Raw genomic sequence first — 18138 nt, 5'->3', positions numbered from 1 at the left:
AGATAACACAGTGGCAGGATGAAAGGCAAGAGACACAAGTTAGGATACAAGGCATTCGCATTAGATACAAGAGGCTTTTTTTCCCTATGAGAGCTATCACATACTGGAGCAGGTTACTCTGAGAGTTTGCAGACTCTGCTTACTCGCTGAACCTTGTTGTGTTGACTCTGCTTTGACAGGGGGTTGGATGAGTTGACTTTCTGTGGTGCTTTCCAGAACAACTTATTCTGTGCCTCTATTCTCTGCTGTATTTGGAGTTTCAAGAGAGACATCAGCATATTCCAATTCTTTCAACACTCTGTTTTGCAAATCCTTTTACTGTTTTTCTAGGTATTTAGGGACCAGCTTAGGTGCAGATTGTGCAGGTAGTGGGTGTGTAAGCTACCTAGAAGATAGACTGCTGTACCAGGGCCAGGTCTTCAGACTACATGACAAGCTGGAGAATAATGGAGGGTGAGGAACAGGGAATGGGAGAAGACTCTCTAAGGAGAGGAGACATCACTGATGCCCCTGGATCTTACAGTACCCTCAGAAGCAACAGGAGCCTCAGTAGTAGTTCTGTCCCTCCCGGTGACATGAAAGCAGAGCTGTGTGAAGCTCAGGGAGTGGGGCTGGTACAGTGATCACAGTGGTACAGTGAGAAAGTCTGAATGGAAGGAGCCCTCCTGGGAGTTGTACAGTGGAAAAGGCCTTCCTTAAAGGACTCCAAGAAGAGCATTTCATTTCCTCTTATGAGAGGAAGTGTGGCTGACTTCCTTCCTGGTTACCAATATAGTTTCTAAGAGCCAAAATTATCTTCAGGGAGTGTTCATAGCATGTAGCCACCCAGGGTAACTGACACAAGAGAGAGCATCATTCAAAAGGGATCTGTTTATGTTTTGATGCTGTTAGTGGTGTCCAGCTCACCACTGACTCGTTTGCTGCTGATCAGAAGAGGCACTGGTTGTACAGATGATAACACAAAACTGACACAAAGCAACAGGCAAAAATGAAACCTTGAAGCCTAGGAATATTAGTAACAATAGAAATACTGGTCAACACTTACAGTTCCTCAAGAAATCAGAGGTCCAGCTGTGGTGATAGCACAAGAAAATCTGCCTTAAGCCTTCTCCAGCTTTATTGCCATCAATGTGCTCGATTTCCAGGTGTTTTGCAGGTCCAGGAAAGGTTATGTGTACCTGTAAGCTCCTTGGTGGTACCTGCTGTGTTTTCTGTTGTTCATCGAATGGTGTAGTTGCCTGATCTACTCTGCTGTGCAATGCTGAAGTTTTTGATTGATGTTGCATTGTATCATAAAGTAACTCATTGCCTGTTTTCCAGTGGGTAGAAGATTAACACTGCAGGTGCTCAAGCTGCCATAAAATGCCATTATAAATACATGCAAAAGCTCCACTTTGTAAGACTGCATAAGTAAAATATGAGTAGGTTTGTTAAAATTTTGAAGGTATTTAAATGACGATAACCTCTGTTTGTACTTCTTTTACCTTTGGAAGAGCTGAAATCTGATGGAAAGACAGATGTTGGTAGACAAGCAGTCAAAGATTTCTGGAGGGTGGCATGGATGGCTTTTTGATGCAGGTATTAGAAGGGCCACCTGGCGTGATTCACAGCTGGATCTGCTGCTGTTCACTAACAAGGAAGGGTTGATCAAAGATGTGGAGATCAGTGGTAGCCTTGGCTGTAATGACCATGAAATAGTGGAGTTCAAGATCCTGAGGAAAATGAGGAAGGAGAGTGCAGAATGCAGTCCCTGGACCTTAGGAAAAGTCACCTTTGACTGTTTGAGGAAACTAGAGGTCAGATCCCATGGGAGGCAGTTCTCACGGGCAAATGTGCTTAGGCAAGTTGGCAGGGTTTTAAGGATAGTACCATCCAAGCATAAGAGCATCCATCCCAATACTTAGAAGAACAAATGGATGTGTTTGCTAAGCAGGGCACTAATGGCAGAGGTCCAAAATTCAGGTGTTTCTTTGGTAAGCCCCTGAAGATGTCTGCATGTGGGGTTCTTTTTCAGAGAATAAAGCATGGAGTGTTCTGGTACAGTGGAAGAGAGCAGTCTAACCTCATGGAAGGGTCTGGCCAAACTCTGCTCTCTGCGGTCAGTTTCTGCAAACATTGTTGAGAAAGTGTGGCACTGTCGTCTCTATGGCTTTATTTTCCCTGGCAGTGTTTCGGCAACGTACCACCCTGTGTTATCCCTTAGTTTTGTTTGCTTACATAGAGCTATACTTCTGTACCATCAAATACTAGCTAATGTGAAAATGACTGGGATGACAGAGATTGCTTTTCTTCCAGATCAGAAGGAGAACTATAACAATATGGTGCCACACATGAGCTAAAAAGCCCTGCTGCTATGTAAAGTTCTTACATGGGGCACTATTGCAGTGCCATTGCTTTAAGTCTTCTCGATCTTGAGCCTTTACAACATACTTTGCATGCTATGAACAGCCAGTTGCACTTGATGGTTTTGCCTTCGCTCTAGGTACTGCTGGTACTGTTAACCAAGCAACTTGCATTATGGGCTTTGTGGCACGGGGTAATGGTTGGACTTGATGATCTTAAAGGTCTTTTCCAACCTGGCTGATTCTGTGATTCTATGTTTCTATATGGTACAAATCCCATGGGCTAAATACATGCTCTTGGCACTACTCAAGCTGAACCCTGAGTGTTATGCTAAAACAATCATGATGTGGTCCTACTCATCCTTGGTACTAATCTTGTCCTCTACCCACTGTGCTTTTTATGGGATAGAAGTGCTGGTTTTCCATTCATCAAATTAACAAGGTATGTCTATAATTGTGAAATATTAAAAAAAAATACAGCACAGTTCATAATCTATATTAAAAAAAAGCATCCATGTATTAGGCCATCAAGAGTCAAAAGCATAATTTGAAATGATAAACGTATCCATTTTAAGTTACACATTACTTTGCATAGTTAATATCACTATAATTAGTCCTAGTTCCTGTAATTTATTGAAAAAGATGCTCAGCCCCTCTAGTGTACTACAGTGATGAATGTTGGAAGTGCAACTTTGGAAGCAGGAATCAAGAAAATTAGTAACAGTTGGAGAATTAGCATGTAAATCAATAATATCCTTTCTCTTGCATCTTGAAAACTGAGGGTATGCATCACGCACTGCATAACGAAAGGGAGGAGAGAAGTTGGAATTGTAACCTCTTTTCCATTACCAGGTCTGCTTTCCCTGCAAGAACTGTTTAAAATCATTTCAAACGTTAGAGTAAATCTCTAGTAAATATTTAAACTATGTATAACTAGTCACAAATAAATTAAGCTGATTTTATGCATTCTCTCTAATTAGAAGGGCACAGCATTTGTTGAAACGTGATTAGTATTATTCATTAAGCAAAAAATTCTCATTTGTATCTTATTATCACTATTCTGCATAAACCAACACAATTTGTCATGAACTCCCTCATTTGCTGTATCCTCAAAAAGCAGATTATGCTTATTTTTCATTTGGACAGTGGAAAATCAAGCCAGGTGTTTGGCAGCACCAGAGTGTTCAGGTGTAACTGTGCCAGTGATGGTACATTACTAGCAGCGTGGATGAAGAATGAGGCATGGAGAACCTTGGGACTGAGGTGCCTTGAGGCCCATCCCTTTCAAGTGGTCCTGCTGATGAGACAGGTGGCATTGTAGAGGGCTGAAAAGAGGAGAGCAATTTTTCTGTGAAGTCAGCCTTTCACCTTCAAGCGGAAATGAGCACTGCTTTCACATGGCTGCTGCTGCACCTTCATGCCTGGATGTGGCTGTGACTGAAGTCTGTGCTTCATACTTCTGTCCTGCAGTGTTCTAAAGCCCCGTGCACAGAGGTCTCTGTCACCGTCACTGAAAGGATCAGTACAATATTGCACGGGCAGTGCACTGTCCCTAAATATTGATATGTGACCTTGATTGTTGTATATTATGCAGGGTAACTAATTCACTGTATGCATCTTCTTCCCCTTCCTTCCTCTCATTTCTTTCTAAGCTTTGAAGAGCATCTATTTAAATATCCCATGTTTAATTCTGCCCTCGTTCAGATATGTGCAAACTCGAAGTAATACTGCTGAGCTCAATGGTGCTGAGTCAGTGTAGAGTGTGTTGGAATAGAGTAGTAGCCTTTTAGATCAGCTTAGCAGTGTTACGGATTTAGAAACTATGTGAACCCTGTGTTCAAGCTACCAGCATACAGGACTGAGTGTCACAAGGACTGGGTTCTTCCGACTGACATGTAGCACTTTGCCCCTTATGGGGATTGTAGGGATAACGATATTTAATGGGCACCAACATCTGTAGGGGCAAGAAGTGCTGTAAAGTTGCTAGGTGTAGTTATTTCTACATTGGATAGATGATAATATTAAAGGAATCATCTGGGGTTTCAGGCTGTGCTTCCTAAAGCATGTTTTTCAGATCTGCCAGAATCTGGTGGTAACGTAATAAAGTTGTTATAGTGCCCTTAATAAATACTCGTAGGGATTAAAACCAGTCCTGGCTATATAGACAGCCAGAGTCCAGCCTCTCTGGGCACCTGACTGTTTGAATTCTTCACTGTTTCCCTAAACTGAGATGGTGGCGAGTGCCCCAGTAAGCTCTAGATAGCGTAGCACATGGTAGCCCTCAGAGACTAGCATGGGGAGTAATACACTTGTGTACTTGTTCTGTAGTTCCCTTTTTTTGCCTTTGGAGGTAAGTTACTTCTTTTTCAGACTGGACTCTCAGAAATTTTACACTGAATCTGATGTCTGGTAATGTATTTGGAGCAAGGAAACAACGAGACAGCCCTGTCTGTGTTTGGTACTGAAATACATTGATGCTATTGCAAGTGGTACGACCGGAAATCCTCATCCCAAGATCAAAGCAGAGGAAAAGTGCTATTTTCAACATAACCCAATGTCAGTGAAAAGTCCTGTAGTGAAAAGGAAGGACTTTGTATATGGCCGTGCTAAACTAATACAAGCCTAGTTACAAACAGAAAGCCCACATCGTGCCACTTGACTATTCATTAGTATTGCGCATCTTTGTCACTGCACATCTATGTCTTGCCTGTGAGTTACTATGACTAGTTTATTCCATTTTACTGCAAATGTACTTGTGAATTACAAATCCAGACTATGAATAGCTTAAAGAGCCAGTAAGAGAAACAATTACATTTTCTTTCTCTCTAACATGCAATTTTAATTTTCATAACTCTAAAACCCCATGTCCCCCCCAGTGCAGGCCTGCCAGGAGGCCTGAGATCTGCAGGCTATGGCCTCTCAGGCTGTTTTCCAATGACTCATTTTTAATTTTAAAGAAGCATTATCTCTAGCTAGTAAATTAACAACAGCCCATAGTGCACACACACTGTCATCCATCTGCTTAAGGCTCTTGTCACTTGACACCAGCCTTGTATCTATAGACTTCATCTGGTATTCAAAAGCTATCAACCCTGCCTCCCAGATAGCCCACCTTCTGGCTCCAGGCTAGAAGAGTGACTCTCCATTTCCAATTCTAATGAACGCATAGCTAGCAGCACTTTTTCCATTAAGGATCTGGTGTTCTTAGAAAACAGACAATGCTGGAATTACTCGGCTCCAGAACTGCATGGAAAGTGTTTGTAAGAGAGGCTGGACTACTTGAAGAGTATTCCTTAGGCAGCCTGGCTTCTGTTTCTGCACTTCTGTCAAGTAGTGTACTCGGCGTTACCTCCTGCTTGTAGTGTGTTGGACATTACTGTTCGTATTGCTGCATTCTGAGGAGTGGAACATATTGACAGATGCAATTCCTTGTACTTTCGTTCAAATTATGAGCACCATTGTTAAGGAGTTTTGAAAAATGCAGGTATTATCAAGAATCTCATGACTGGTGTGAATTCCCCAAGGGAGAGAAAGCCATGATATGGTTGGAGAGGAGCAGCTATTTCAGAGATACTGAATTTTGTGCAGTTCCAAATTTGGCTTCAAGTGAGGTGGTTTGTATCCTTGCAGGTAATTTCTGTGTAATCTGATGGTTGCTGTGAAGAAGTGGCAAGGATTTAACAGAGAATTATGTCTCCTTGACAAGGTTCAGTCATCACAGGATATAGAACAAGTTCCAAACACCTACTGCTAAGTCCAGGTTAGGGAATGTGTTCCAAGAGTAACATCGTCAGTGGATGTGGTATCATGGTACTTGCAAGAAAGCAGAGCTCTGAAGAACATATGAAAGGTGGTAGTAACTCTGCCTTTGCTGACTCTGGTCAGATACGGAGATGGGGTAGAAAGTACCCATACCAGTTTAACTCACAACTGATTATGCTTCAATATGTGATAGACCCAGAGTGATATTCACATGTGGGTATGTATATTATTTAATAACATGCTCAGTTGCATGAATTGCTTTCTTGTAATGTGTATGAAGAATACAGGCAGTATCTTCAAAATGGCTGGGGAAACTTTCTTGTGTGTTCATCATATATGAAACTGCCCTAATAAACCTTTGAGGTGATTTTCCCATTTATCTGGTGTTTTCCAAATCAAACTGATTCTTAATTTGATTTCAGTTGGGTAGTGTTACATCAAATGTTTCACATCAGTACATAGCGAGATAATGGAGAAAAAAAAAAAGCTCCTTAGCTTCTTATGCTCAGTCTTTGTAATATGTGACAACAGCATCAAATTAGAAGAGAAATGGGTGTTGATTTCTACTCTTTAAGAAAATAAGATTTTTATGTAAACAATTTAAAATAAAGCCTCTAATTTGCTCCCAATTTTCTAGAACATAAAGCATTAGTAATGGGTTTTATTTATACATTATCAGTTGGGGAAATTGGCCCTTCCCCATATGTAGCCCTCACTCTGCAAACATTTGCTTGCTTCCTTACCTTTGGGAATCCAGTTAATCCTCCTGAAGTCATGGAGCCAAACTGTGATTATGGTTTATCAGGCATAACTATCTACAGGTTTGGAGGTCAAGCAGAGACTTAACTTACCCTGGAAAGCATACAGAGAGGATACAGTAGGGTGCCAATGTGAGCCTGGGGTTGCAGTGCACTGTGCAGTACTGCCTTGCCAAATGCATTGTGAATTAGCCAGACTTGGCTTTTGGTTCTGAAGGATGCATGCATTTCCAGTGCTCTTCTCTAGGTAAGCAAGATGATTTCTATCTTCATTTTACGAATGTGCTTCGCATAAGGCTGCAGGCTCAAGAACTTGTTCCTAGAAGTGAAGAGCTCTTGGTTCCTGGTTCTGCATTCAGTTCACAGCAAAATGCCATTCTCCAAGAAAATCCGTGGAAATATGTACATAAATTATAATTATAAACATGTAGCTTATTGTGCCCAGTGTATATTCAGTGGTAGACAATGAGCATTAGAGGAATAATAACTAATCCTGTCTGATGGTGTGCAAGGCTTCTTACGGTGCTTTATAAATAATAATCCATTCTGTAAAAGATGATTATACTGTGTAGGCCTTGCTGCATACAGCTGCATCCACAAACAGAATTAGGTATGCAGGACCCCATCTTCCATGGGATCTTTCATGTGTTGTTTGTGTTCTCTGTTGTGCAGTTGATTCACCAGAAGGAGTTTATCAGGCGGATATTGGACAGGCACTGTATTCTGGATTTCAAATTATAATGAACAAGCAACATTTCTATTTGTTATAAGTGGAAAATGGGGGAAAGATAAATTCCAAATTTCTTTGATTTTCTTGAGGATCATAATTTCCTATGTAGATAATAGGAAATGTCGATTCTGTGGTATGAAATGCTATTATTGGTTTGTGGGTTTTGTTGTTTGCTTTGGGGTTTATGCAGACTCTTACCAGATGAGGCACTAAGGTTACCCACTGACTTTGCTATTTGGTTTTGTAAGGGTCTGACAGTACAGGATAGAAAGTGAAGGGACGCTCTGATCCAGCAGCTATAGACAGGTTTCAGTGGATGATGTATCAGGCCCAAAGGGTAAAAAGAAGTTTGGAAGTAGCTTTTGGTAGTGAGACAGCTTTTTAGCTGCTCCATCACAAAATATTCCAAACCCATTTGCGGAATGTTACCTTTACGTATTTTTTCTTCATTAAAACATTTTATGACCATCCAAGTACCTCACAGGAGAAGTTTAAAAAACCCCAAGATACCTTCAAACCCATCTTTTATAATCAAATCTCCTTCAGTCTAACTGAAAATTGTACCTGTAAATTGCCCGGTATAACAGCCTATATTGATGATTTTTGACACAATTGTCTTTATGGGTTAAGTGCAGCAATAGTCACAAAGTATTGCACTAGATTTTAAGGACTCGGTGGAAAAAGTATCATGGCTAAGCCATTAATTTATTAATTATTAGCCAAATCGTCTTGTAGGAAAGCAGTGATTTAAAAATTGACCCATGGAATAGGTAGTTGTGATTCCGTAACTAGGAAGTATGTATTCAGTATCTGTACAGTGAGACATTCATTAAATAATGAGAGTAAATAACAGTAAATATCAAGGCTACCAATTTAATTTAAAAATTTGTTAAATTAATAATTATTATATTAAATTAAAAAAAATCCCAAGGAAAAGATCCGAAAGTATATTCTACTCATGAAAAGAAATACTTTAATGTAGGAGAAATACTTTTTATAGAGACTGAACAACAAAATATTTCAAGCTAATATAAGCAAACCTCATGTCAGCCTCTGTCCCTTTCATTCTTTGCCCCAGACTTGTTTTTTTTTTGCAGTCATAATGTCTTTTCTCTATATCTAAATATTGAACAGTTACACTCTGGATTCAGATCTGCAGACACTTCAAATGTGGGCTGCGCATTCAGAAATCTTTCTCTGCTTCATCCTCTCACAAGCTGATGGTAAAAAGCTACAATAGCTCCTTTCTTGCCCTTCGTGTACTTTTCAGAGACCTAGCCAAAGAAACAGTCATTCATTTACAAGCTGGAAATCTCAGCCTTCCAAACCTGTCATGACTACCAATTTTTGCCTCTTTATATGATTAAGAGCTTAACGATACACCCATTGCATCTCTTCTAAAGAGTACAACCCCAGAGTAAATGACGTGTTTAGAGGACCAAGGTCAGAGATAAAATCATTCCTTTCCAGTTAACAAACTCATGTGAGACTCACTCAGATTTGGACAAGAAATTTCTTACAATCTCTGTAGACTGTTGACCTATTCTCTAAGAAATAACTTTGTTTTCAGCATAGACTTTCCTGTGCTTCGTACACTTTTAGATGTAAATAAAAATGTAAAGCTACAGCTGTCTATTGATAGTTTCTTAAGCTATTTTTAGGCTTTCCTTATCAAACCTTCCAATTAGTTTGTTTGGATTATGTTTGAAATGCTGCAGTAATAGGATGGAGGGCATTGATTGAGCCATTCTCTACCTGAAGCTTTAGTCGTGTTTTGGCAGAAAATTGATGCCCCTCCTTATGTTATGTAGGATCTTTTCTGTCTGTTTCTGTGCTGGAATCTTTAACAATGTTTGTAATCTGAAATAGGAGGCAGAGTGGTGAAACAAGGCTTAGAAACCACTATTTTGCAAGAATGGCTGAGTGCCTGCACTTTCTATGATGTTCAGGACAATATATCTGTATTTTAATATATGAGGAATTTAATATATTTAATATATTTAATAATGAGGAAGCATGCTATTCTATGATTAATGAAAACTGATGGGTTTAAAGTTATGGTAGTATATGTATGTTAAATATTTAGACTATACTTTGTAGCTCTTAAAGTTTGCTATTAACATAGCAACACTGCGCACTAATGTTGAACCATTTGCTGTATTGTACAAAGAAACATACTTTTATTCAGAGTGAAGTGAGCACCATTAAACTTTAAGCATCATGCCATGTTTGCAATTAACCATTGTCATTTCCGTAAAGCCAAATGTTTTGATAGGGGAAAAAAAGCAATTGATGTAGCCAGAACAGAACCCCAAAAGCTCAGGCTTTACACAGATCAGGTCAATAAGCAGAGAGTTCTGGATGTGTTAGAAGGCAGTGGCTTCACAACTCCTGGGACAAATTGCAGTTTGGTTAAGTACCAACAAGTGAGATCATCTTCGTATCTTTTATTTGTTGGGTTTTAATTTGTGGGTGAAGGCTGTGCTCATTAAAGTGAGGAACTCCATACGAGTTCTAGCCAAGCGTTACCATATTCTATATAATGACTTGTGTACACTTGTATCTTGCTCAAAAGTTCATCTTATTTTCCTTGGAATTGCATGGAATACTTTATTATTTAAGTATTTTGGCAATATGTACCATTTACATTTTTGGTACAAACCTGCATTTGATTACACTCGTATAGAAGATGCTTTGTCCTTCCTATTGCTCTTGTTGAATGAGCTTAGTGCCTTTTTTATTGCTTCACTTTGTTTTGATAGGTAAGAGAAATAACTGACCAGACAGCTTTGTTATTCTCTGCATTTTGAGATTTATAAGGAGTACAATTAATTTGAACTACTGTAGACCTTTAGAGCTTTCTGGTGTTTTCTGGTCATATCATGGAGTAGGAAGTATTTTCATGATCTATTTGTAGCAAGATAAGTATCTTTTTTCCTTCATTTCTTGCTTATTAATAATGACATGGCCCTTTTCTTCTTCAAATGTTGGATTAATTATTGAGCTTATTAGAAAAGTAGTGAGAAGGTCTATTCTGGTGGCAGAGAGATAACCAGTGGCTTCATGCCTTGGCCACAAGGCTAAGCAGTATCAGCTCTCTGAGGTCTGTGACAGTTAAAATACCCAGATTGTGCCTGTAAATGTTTTCCCTTTTGGAAATGTAAACTTTGGGCATTAATGCTGCCATTACCAGGGTGCTGCTGGCACTGCTCCTACATTAGAAGATAATTACTGGACTCATTCCTGACATGTAACATAGTCTTTTCTTCAGGGAGGTGGATGGACAAGCACACAGAGCTCACTGTGGAAGTACTGAAGTTGGGTAAGTTCTCCTTTTGCCTTCATTGGTGTACTGTGTGACTTCAAAAATATGTAAGGAGTTGATGGAGAAAGCATCTGTGTACTTTACATTATTAGAAAAATCTGTTTATTATACTTTGTACTGAGGTTGTTCCTATTCTTGTACCTGGTGTGCCTGGTAAACAGTTTGATTTTTGATTGCCTTTTAGGCTTTTCAGATGACCTACATGGAGCTTTTAATTTGATTTCTACTGACTAAGGTGTTTCCTTAAGCTATTTCCTGCTTTGTCACTCCATAAAAGCATATAAAATTCACCTACCTTGGATTATCACAGGTGCTATAAACCATCTAAGACTTCATAATAAATGTGTTTCCCAGATAGAGACGCGGGGTGGGGGGTGCTTGGTATGTCTTACCTCTACCTAGATGGAGAGCTAGTGCTGTGGACTGAGCCAGTGACAAATGGCAAGAAAAAGAAAGAATTACAGTGTGATCCAGGGATCATTTCTTCACTAGTCATACACCCATTTCCCATCTTTGTGTCTCAGCATTTTGACTGCCTCCTTCACCCTTTATAGCTCTTCCTCTGTAACGAACATGGTCCTATGCGTTACCCTCAAGGCATTACTTCCTCCTTAATGAAACGCCACACATTCTTGTGCACAGTGCAGGAGCTTTGGTGGACTGCCAGCTCCACTTGCTGTGTGGAGCAGGGGAAATGCACAGAAGCACAATCCTTTTCAAGCCATTCATTCCCTACAGAACATATTAACAAGTCTGAGAGCAGCTGTGCTTGCTCCGGCTGTAGGGATGGTACATCTGACAAAATGTAAGCAGCCTTTCCTGTGCCATGAGGTTCAGACTGACTACATAATTACAGTTCCTTCTCTAGCCTCCAGTAAGAAGGAAACTTAAACAACAAGCCAGCAAATTTTGGGAAGCTATGAAATTAGAGAAATCAAATGACTTTCAAAATACTTTCTTAACTCTTTATTTATAACAACACACATAAAACTGCAAAGAATAAAGCAGAAAACTTGAGCTCCTGTGAAAGACATTTTTGCACTGCATACATTGTTGAGTTAATGTGGAATACCTGTTTAAATCAGCTCTTTCTGTAGTTCCCTTGCCATACATCTTAATGTCAGCAACATCTGCAATGGAATTGCAACATGGATCAGTGCAGATTATCACCAGTTAATAAACAGTCAAGAGCGCGTTTTAGGTAGCACAAACTCTTCAGTTTATTTCTATGGATAATCCATACATGTGTTTTCAATAAAATCTTGTATTAAGTACAAAAGTTATGTACGGCATGATATGTGACTGACTTTATTACTGTCATAGTGTTTGCTTGTCCAAGATCAAATCCTACAGTTTGGTCTCCTCTTCTGATCTTCCAAATACTCCTTTCTAGTTACCAATGCTCTAGTAATGATTTGACCTCTCGACACAGATCTTGCAAGAAAGGTACTCTTGACTATATGTACATCTCTAAAATCAAGAGAGAAAGTATTAAATCATTGAATTTGGAGGATCATTCCTTAAACACTGATTCTCAGAGTTCTCTCCCATGGAGATCATGGGAGGATCTTTACTCTTAACAGTGTCATTTTAAGTCATGTCATAAAATAAGATCAAAATTCCAATAATCTCAATTGTTTCAACTGGAAGTTTTGGAATGAACTGCTGACTCAGTAAGTGTGAACTGTAGTTTGCAAAGTGGTCTCAAGGATGTCCACAAATCACAAATGAAGAGGAAATCGTATTCCCTAGCCCCAGAAGCAACTTTATATCATTCCAGATATTATGGATCTTAATGTCCATACAAAACTTCTGCCTTACCTTTGTTATCACAGGAAATACTTCTTCTGAGAGTACTGTTGCTGAAGGTGGTATTTATCCCTGATTGATTGCCTTTGAGGTGTTGGTACTTTCCATTTTATGGAAGTACTATAAAGCTTTGAACACCAAGCTTTAGAATGGCTCTAGGGGTGAACAAACAGATCATTCATTGTCTAGGACCCAAAAACCTACAGAGTGCAAACTGGGTAAATTAAACAGTGCTGCAAATCATCTAGTATTTGTAAGGGGGAAGATGGCATGCTGTAGTTTCTGCAAGCGTTCCCCACCAGGCTACTAGCTGTGTTTAGTTCTGAGTAACAGGTCAGTGTTTGCTATCAGCCCAGCAACGACCATGGACGATAGGAATAGGCCCTATCAGGTTAAGATTCAGTTACAACCAGCTTCATTTTTTGGGATCTTGTGAGCCCTTGAAGTGCTCTCACAGTAAGTGCCAACACTGAGTGAATATTGTTGAATCTAATAACCCACTGGTTCCAAGGAAATGTGTTTAGAGTCAGAGGTCTTTGTAGTAATGTCCAGTTTTGGGCCCAAAGTACCTGACAATCACAGTTTTAAACCAGTGTAACTTTACTTTACCCTGTGTCCAAAGAGATTTGCCCTCCCACCTGTGTTTAAGGGCACTTGCAAGAACTGGATGGGGCTTACGTGGAAGTGTCACATAAGCCTTTTTGTATTTTGAGTGGTAGCAGCAGTGGATGACTGCACGTGCAGTATGTCTTCTTATAGTAGCACTATTCATTATTATTATTGATTATCATTATTTGTTAGTAATAGGAGAATTAATAGAAAAATCAGTATTAATTGCATCTTCGGTGGTATGTATCTGTAGTGTCTGTTATCCCGTGTGTGAACAAATGATGCATTCGTTCTTAGAGCAGCACGATGCCACTGTGATTACAGATGCCTTAAATAAGTGCTACGTAAGTGTGTGTGTAATGCATCCAGCTCCCTCATGAGTGGTAGGTGATACTGTGTTCTTCAGTGGTATGTCAAGGCATTATAATACAACATCTGAATGATGTAATGGTCATTTTGGCTACATTCCATGACCTAAAACAGTAAAGGAAATGAAAGAAACCACCAGACTGTGTTTATATTGCTTGCAAGTCTGTCTCTGCCGGGACACTCAGTGGACTTTTTGCAGGCACCGAGTCTGAATGTTCCATAACTCAGTGTGAAAGCAGAATCAGCATTGCATAAGCATTGACAATATAGAGCAAAATGTGTGTAGATGAACAGATAACCAAGACTGGAAGGTTTTCTTGCATGCAGTCAGCCTAGCCCTCTTGGAGATGAAAATAAGCAGCTTTCTGAGGTTTTGAATGCAAATCTTGATGCTACCCACTGGAATTTACCAAATAAATAAGTAAAATCTCCCCAAACGCAGCCCTGCTTGAAGCACCGAACATGCCAGTGGCAAGTTCTGCTTCAGCCTCCAAGAGATAAAGTCCGTTAGCATGTATCGGTTAGTCTAATTTATTCAGTGTCATTGCCGTATCACAACCTTCTGTTTGATTTTCTTATAAACTAATAATTTCCTGAATGAACTAATACTGCCAGAGCCACGAGTACCTCTGCCTTGTAGAAGTTTTTTATTGTTGTGTATGCAACTAAATTGAAATATCTTTCACTTGAAATATTGACTTTAATATCTCATTTGAAAAATTCATGAAGCCTTTGATGTTAAATCCATACTCAATTTAGCCAAATGCCATTAGAATATGCAATACGCCTGAATACAGAGAGCATTATTGTCTGTGTTTCTGCAGAAGAATTACATTTTATGACTGTAACGTCAGGATCTTTTTTGGATTTGTTCACGAAGAAAAGAAAGGGAAAGGCAGCACATTAGAAGCAAAATGAAAAGTGGTATTGATTAGGCTCTCATTTACCCTCTCTTTGCTTCAGTCCCTAAATGCATGGAAATAAGGGTTGTGCCACAGCAAGTAACAATGCTCTGTAATGAATGGAACAATCTTTAGAAAATTAGTGTAAACATGTATGATAGTGCACAGATGTTGCTCCTAGGAAGTGGCGTACATTTATTTTACATCTCCATTTACATACGTCTCTTTATTTCCTAATAGGATCATAATAGAAACATGACAATAGTTAATGATTTCATAAAACATGGGATGTAAAGCTGACAGAGAGGTAGAACATTAATTGAAACCTATAGCTATAGTACATTAGAATTACATCTCCTAAATGACTCATGGTAAAAATATCCCTCTTTTGCAGAAGAGGACAAAGACAGGTAAAAACCCAGGCTTTCAGCAAATTAATTTCTTTTCCAGTAAAACAGAGACTGGCAAATGTTGCAAAATCTCCTGAGTGCTAATAGAATGGTATTTGCCTTTAGTAATTTATGGGCACTTTCCCCCCAGCTATCGATCACAGCTGAAAAAAGTAAACTGCATTAACATTTTAGGCAATAATGGCTCCAGAAAATGTTTGATTTTTATCACTACCAAACCTGATGTCACGCTGCTTGCTTCTCTAGCAGATGTGGCAATGTGGAGTGTATCCATCCTGGCTCTGCCTGAATGAACGGGATGTAACCTAGTGCTTTGAGCTTGTTTCGTTGTCTTAAAGCATAAAAAGGAGGTTGATGGCACAAGTCAGGATACTGCTCTGCACTATAGCAGTGTAATGCGGTGTTTGGAGGACCTTGGGGTCTATGAGGATTAAACTACCGTGATAAACCAAGTGGAGGAGGAAGGGAGAACTGCTCTCTGCCACCATCTCCTGGCCAGTCCTCGGGACATAAGCAGCCTCTGCTTCATCTCCTCCTGCGTGGTTTGCCAAGTCTCCTGATGCCTCACCCAAGAGGAGTCAGCCATTTGAAGCAAGCTCATACTACCAAAAACCTGGATCTTTACAAACTCATGCAGATGTATGTTAGAGTGGACAATGCAAAATGCCAGACCAAGGGAGCTGAAACCTCTGTGAATGAATCCAGAGCATGAGAGCCTATGATTGTCAGTGACCAGCTCGAGTACATGGAGCTCTGCCTGGGGATGGAGGAGAAGCCTGTGGGTCAGAATTAAAGGGAGGGCAGGGACAGGTGACATTATAGTGGGCACTCGGGAAAACTGAGCAGATGAGGCCCTCTGTTGACAGGTAGGAACAGCCTCACATTCACAAACCTTGGTCCTCATGGGGGACTTCAACCACCCTGATATTCATTGGAGGGGGCAACACAGCAGGGCATAAACAATCTAGGAGGTTCCTGGAATGTGTTAATGATAACATCCTTCTCCAGGTGATAGAGGAGAGGTGCTATGCTGGACCTTGTCCTCACCAAGAGGAGGTGGGGCATCTCTTGGGACTGTGGGGGATTCCACCACCAGGAGAGGCTGGTGGGTAATCTGTAACTCAAGGGCAGTGTTGGCTGCAGTGTCCATGAACTGGTAGAGTTCATAATCCTTAGGGCAGTGTGGAGGGTGCACAGCAAGCTCACTGCCCCGGGCTTCAGCAGAGCAGAGTGTGGCCTCTTCAGGGATCTGCTTAGTAGGGAGCCATGGGATAAAGCTCTGTAGGGAAGAGGGGCCCAAGAAAGCTGGCTAATATTCAAGAATCACCTCCTCCAGGAGTGATGCATCCCAAGAAAGAGGAAGTAAGGCAGAAAGGCCAGGAAGCCTGAATAGCTGAGCAAGATGCTCCTGCATAAACTTGAGCACAGAAAGGAAGCCTACAGATAGTGGAAGCAAGGACAGGTAACCTGGGAGGAATACAGAGGAATTGTCCTAGCAGCCAGGTGATTGATTGAGGAGGTGGTTGGTGGCAGCCAACATGGCTTCACTAAGGGCAAACTGTGCCTGACAAATTTAGTACCTTCTACAATGGGGTTACAGCACTGGTGGATAAGGGAAGAGCAACTGACATCATCTACCTGGACTTTGCAAAGCCTTTGACATTGGTAATGAGTCTCAAATGAGCTTGTGAGACTGGTAATGAGTGGTGTTCCTCAGGCAGGAAGGAAGGTGTCCCTGCCTATGGCAGGGGTTTGGAACTAGATGATCTTTAAGGTCCCTTCTAACTCTAACCATTCAATGATTTATATATTGCAGCATGAAACAGCTTCATTTCAATGTTCGTTAACACCTTTTTAACCTCAAGGTTAGTGTGAGATCTGTTCCCTGCAAACAAACCCTTGTGGGTTGCTTGTGCAGAAACTCTACATAGATGCAGAGAGGCAGCTTGAAGAGTTAAATGTGACTTGCAGTTTACAAGGTTTTGTTTTGCTTTTGTTGATGTCCTTCCATTTAACTGTTGCTCTTGTACATTAAGTGTTTGGGGAGCGCATACAGAACTTAGGGCTTTGTTAGTGGGAAGCAGTGTTGGAAGGTAGATGGACAGTGAAATAAGATTTGAAGATTCAGACTCTAGATTAAACTTCTGGTTTCACTGTGAGCCTTTCCCATTTGCAGTAATCTGTGATCTATAGAAATAAGTTACATGAAGGTTCTTATTATGTTAGTGTTATTGCAGATGACAGCATAGGATGATAGATTGATATTTGATTCCTCTGTCATTAATTGTGACAACAACGAACACATGGAATTCATTTACAAACTGTGCACAAACTGAACCTGCTATACTTCTGATTCCTTTCATTGCTCAGGTTATTACCTACTTTTATCTCTTCAGAGTTACTGAATGATATTGCCATTTGGTCATATGTTAAATCAGTTGTGACAAATTGAAATAGATGTTAAAGTAAGCACTCCTACAAATTAATTAACAGTTGATTATTAGTTTATATATTTTCTGAAGAAGTAGGAGCATGTATATTATGAGTACAAATGAAGGTTAAGTATTTCCGCAGACTGGGAGAATTTCTGTGAGTTGAAGATAGTGTAAATGATATGATCTGTATTATATAGAACCAAATGAATATGCTCGCTTGTGTTTTAAACTAATGTGGAAACCTTTCTTGGAGATCTCGTACCCTAATGCTTTCTTTCAGCTGAGAAAAAAGAACTTCAGAACATCTGTGCCCCAACAAGAGATTAGTTTTTACATTATGCCAAATAATAGGAAATAGTCTCAAGTCTATGCTAGGATGCAGCATATAGTTTATATGTACCACTGAATCTGATACTGGTGGTGAATAAAATCTTATTAGAGAAATTCATTTGCCATCCCGGAAGACCTTCCAGTGAACAGTTTTACAGATCTCATTTTTCAGGTCTGGATTTGATTTCAGGAGCTTTGCAGTGTGCTGACGAAAAAAGAATTGGGGGAAAGAACACAAAAGTTGTGTCAAAAAGGAAGAAACTTCCAACTTCAGTTTAGCAGTATCGCACACCTCAGCATGTGGCTATAAACCTGTGTGGAGCCAACTGGAAAACACACGCTCCCTCAAACAAAGTG

At 40.1% G+C, this 18138-nt stretch overlaps 1 long non-coding RNA gene across 1 annotated transcript in view; it reads left to right on the top strand.

The window, feature by feature from the left end:
- LOC133273827 (uncharacterized) overlaps nucleotides 1-12060 on the top strand; it is a 157211-nt gene extending 145151 nt beyond the window's left edge. The window contains exon 4 of the long non-coding RNA XR_009744942.1: nucleotides 10864-12060. This is a non-coding gene — a long non-coding RNA (uncharacterized LOC133273827). The remainder of the gene's footprint in view (nucleotides 1-10863) is intronic.
- The last annotated feature ends 6078 nt before the right edge of the window (nucleotides 12061-18138 follow it).

Source organism: Pezoporus flaviventris, unplaced genomic scaffold, assembly GCF_033815535.1.
Source record: "Pezoporus flaviventris isolate CSIRO_AGI_PZ_B2104156 unplaced genomic scaffold, CSIRO_AGI_Pfla_v1 ptg000001l, whole genome shotgun sequence".
Taxonomy (NCBI): Eukaryota; Metazoa; Chordata; class Aves; order Psittaciformes; family Psittacidae; genus Pezoporus; species Pezoporus flaviventris.
The sequence above is the reverse complement of the archived record's forward strand: the minus strand, read 5'-3'. Positions and strand labels throughout refer to the sequence as shown.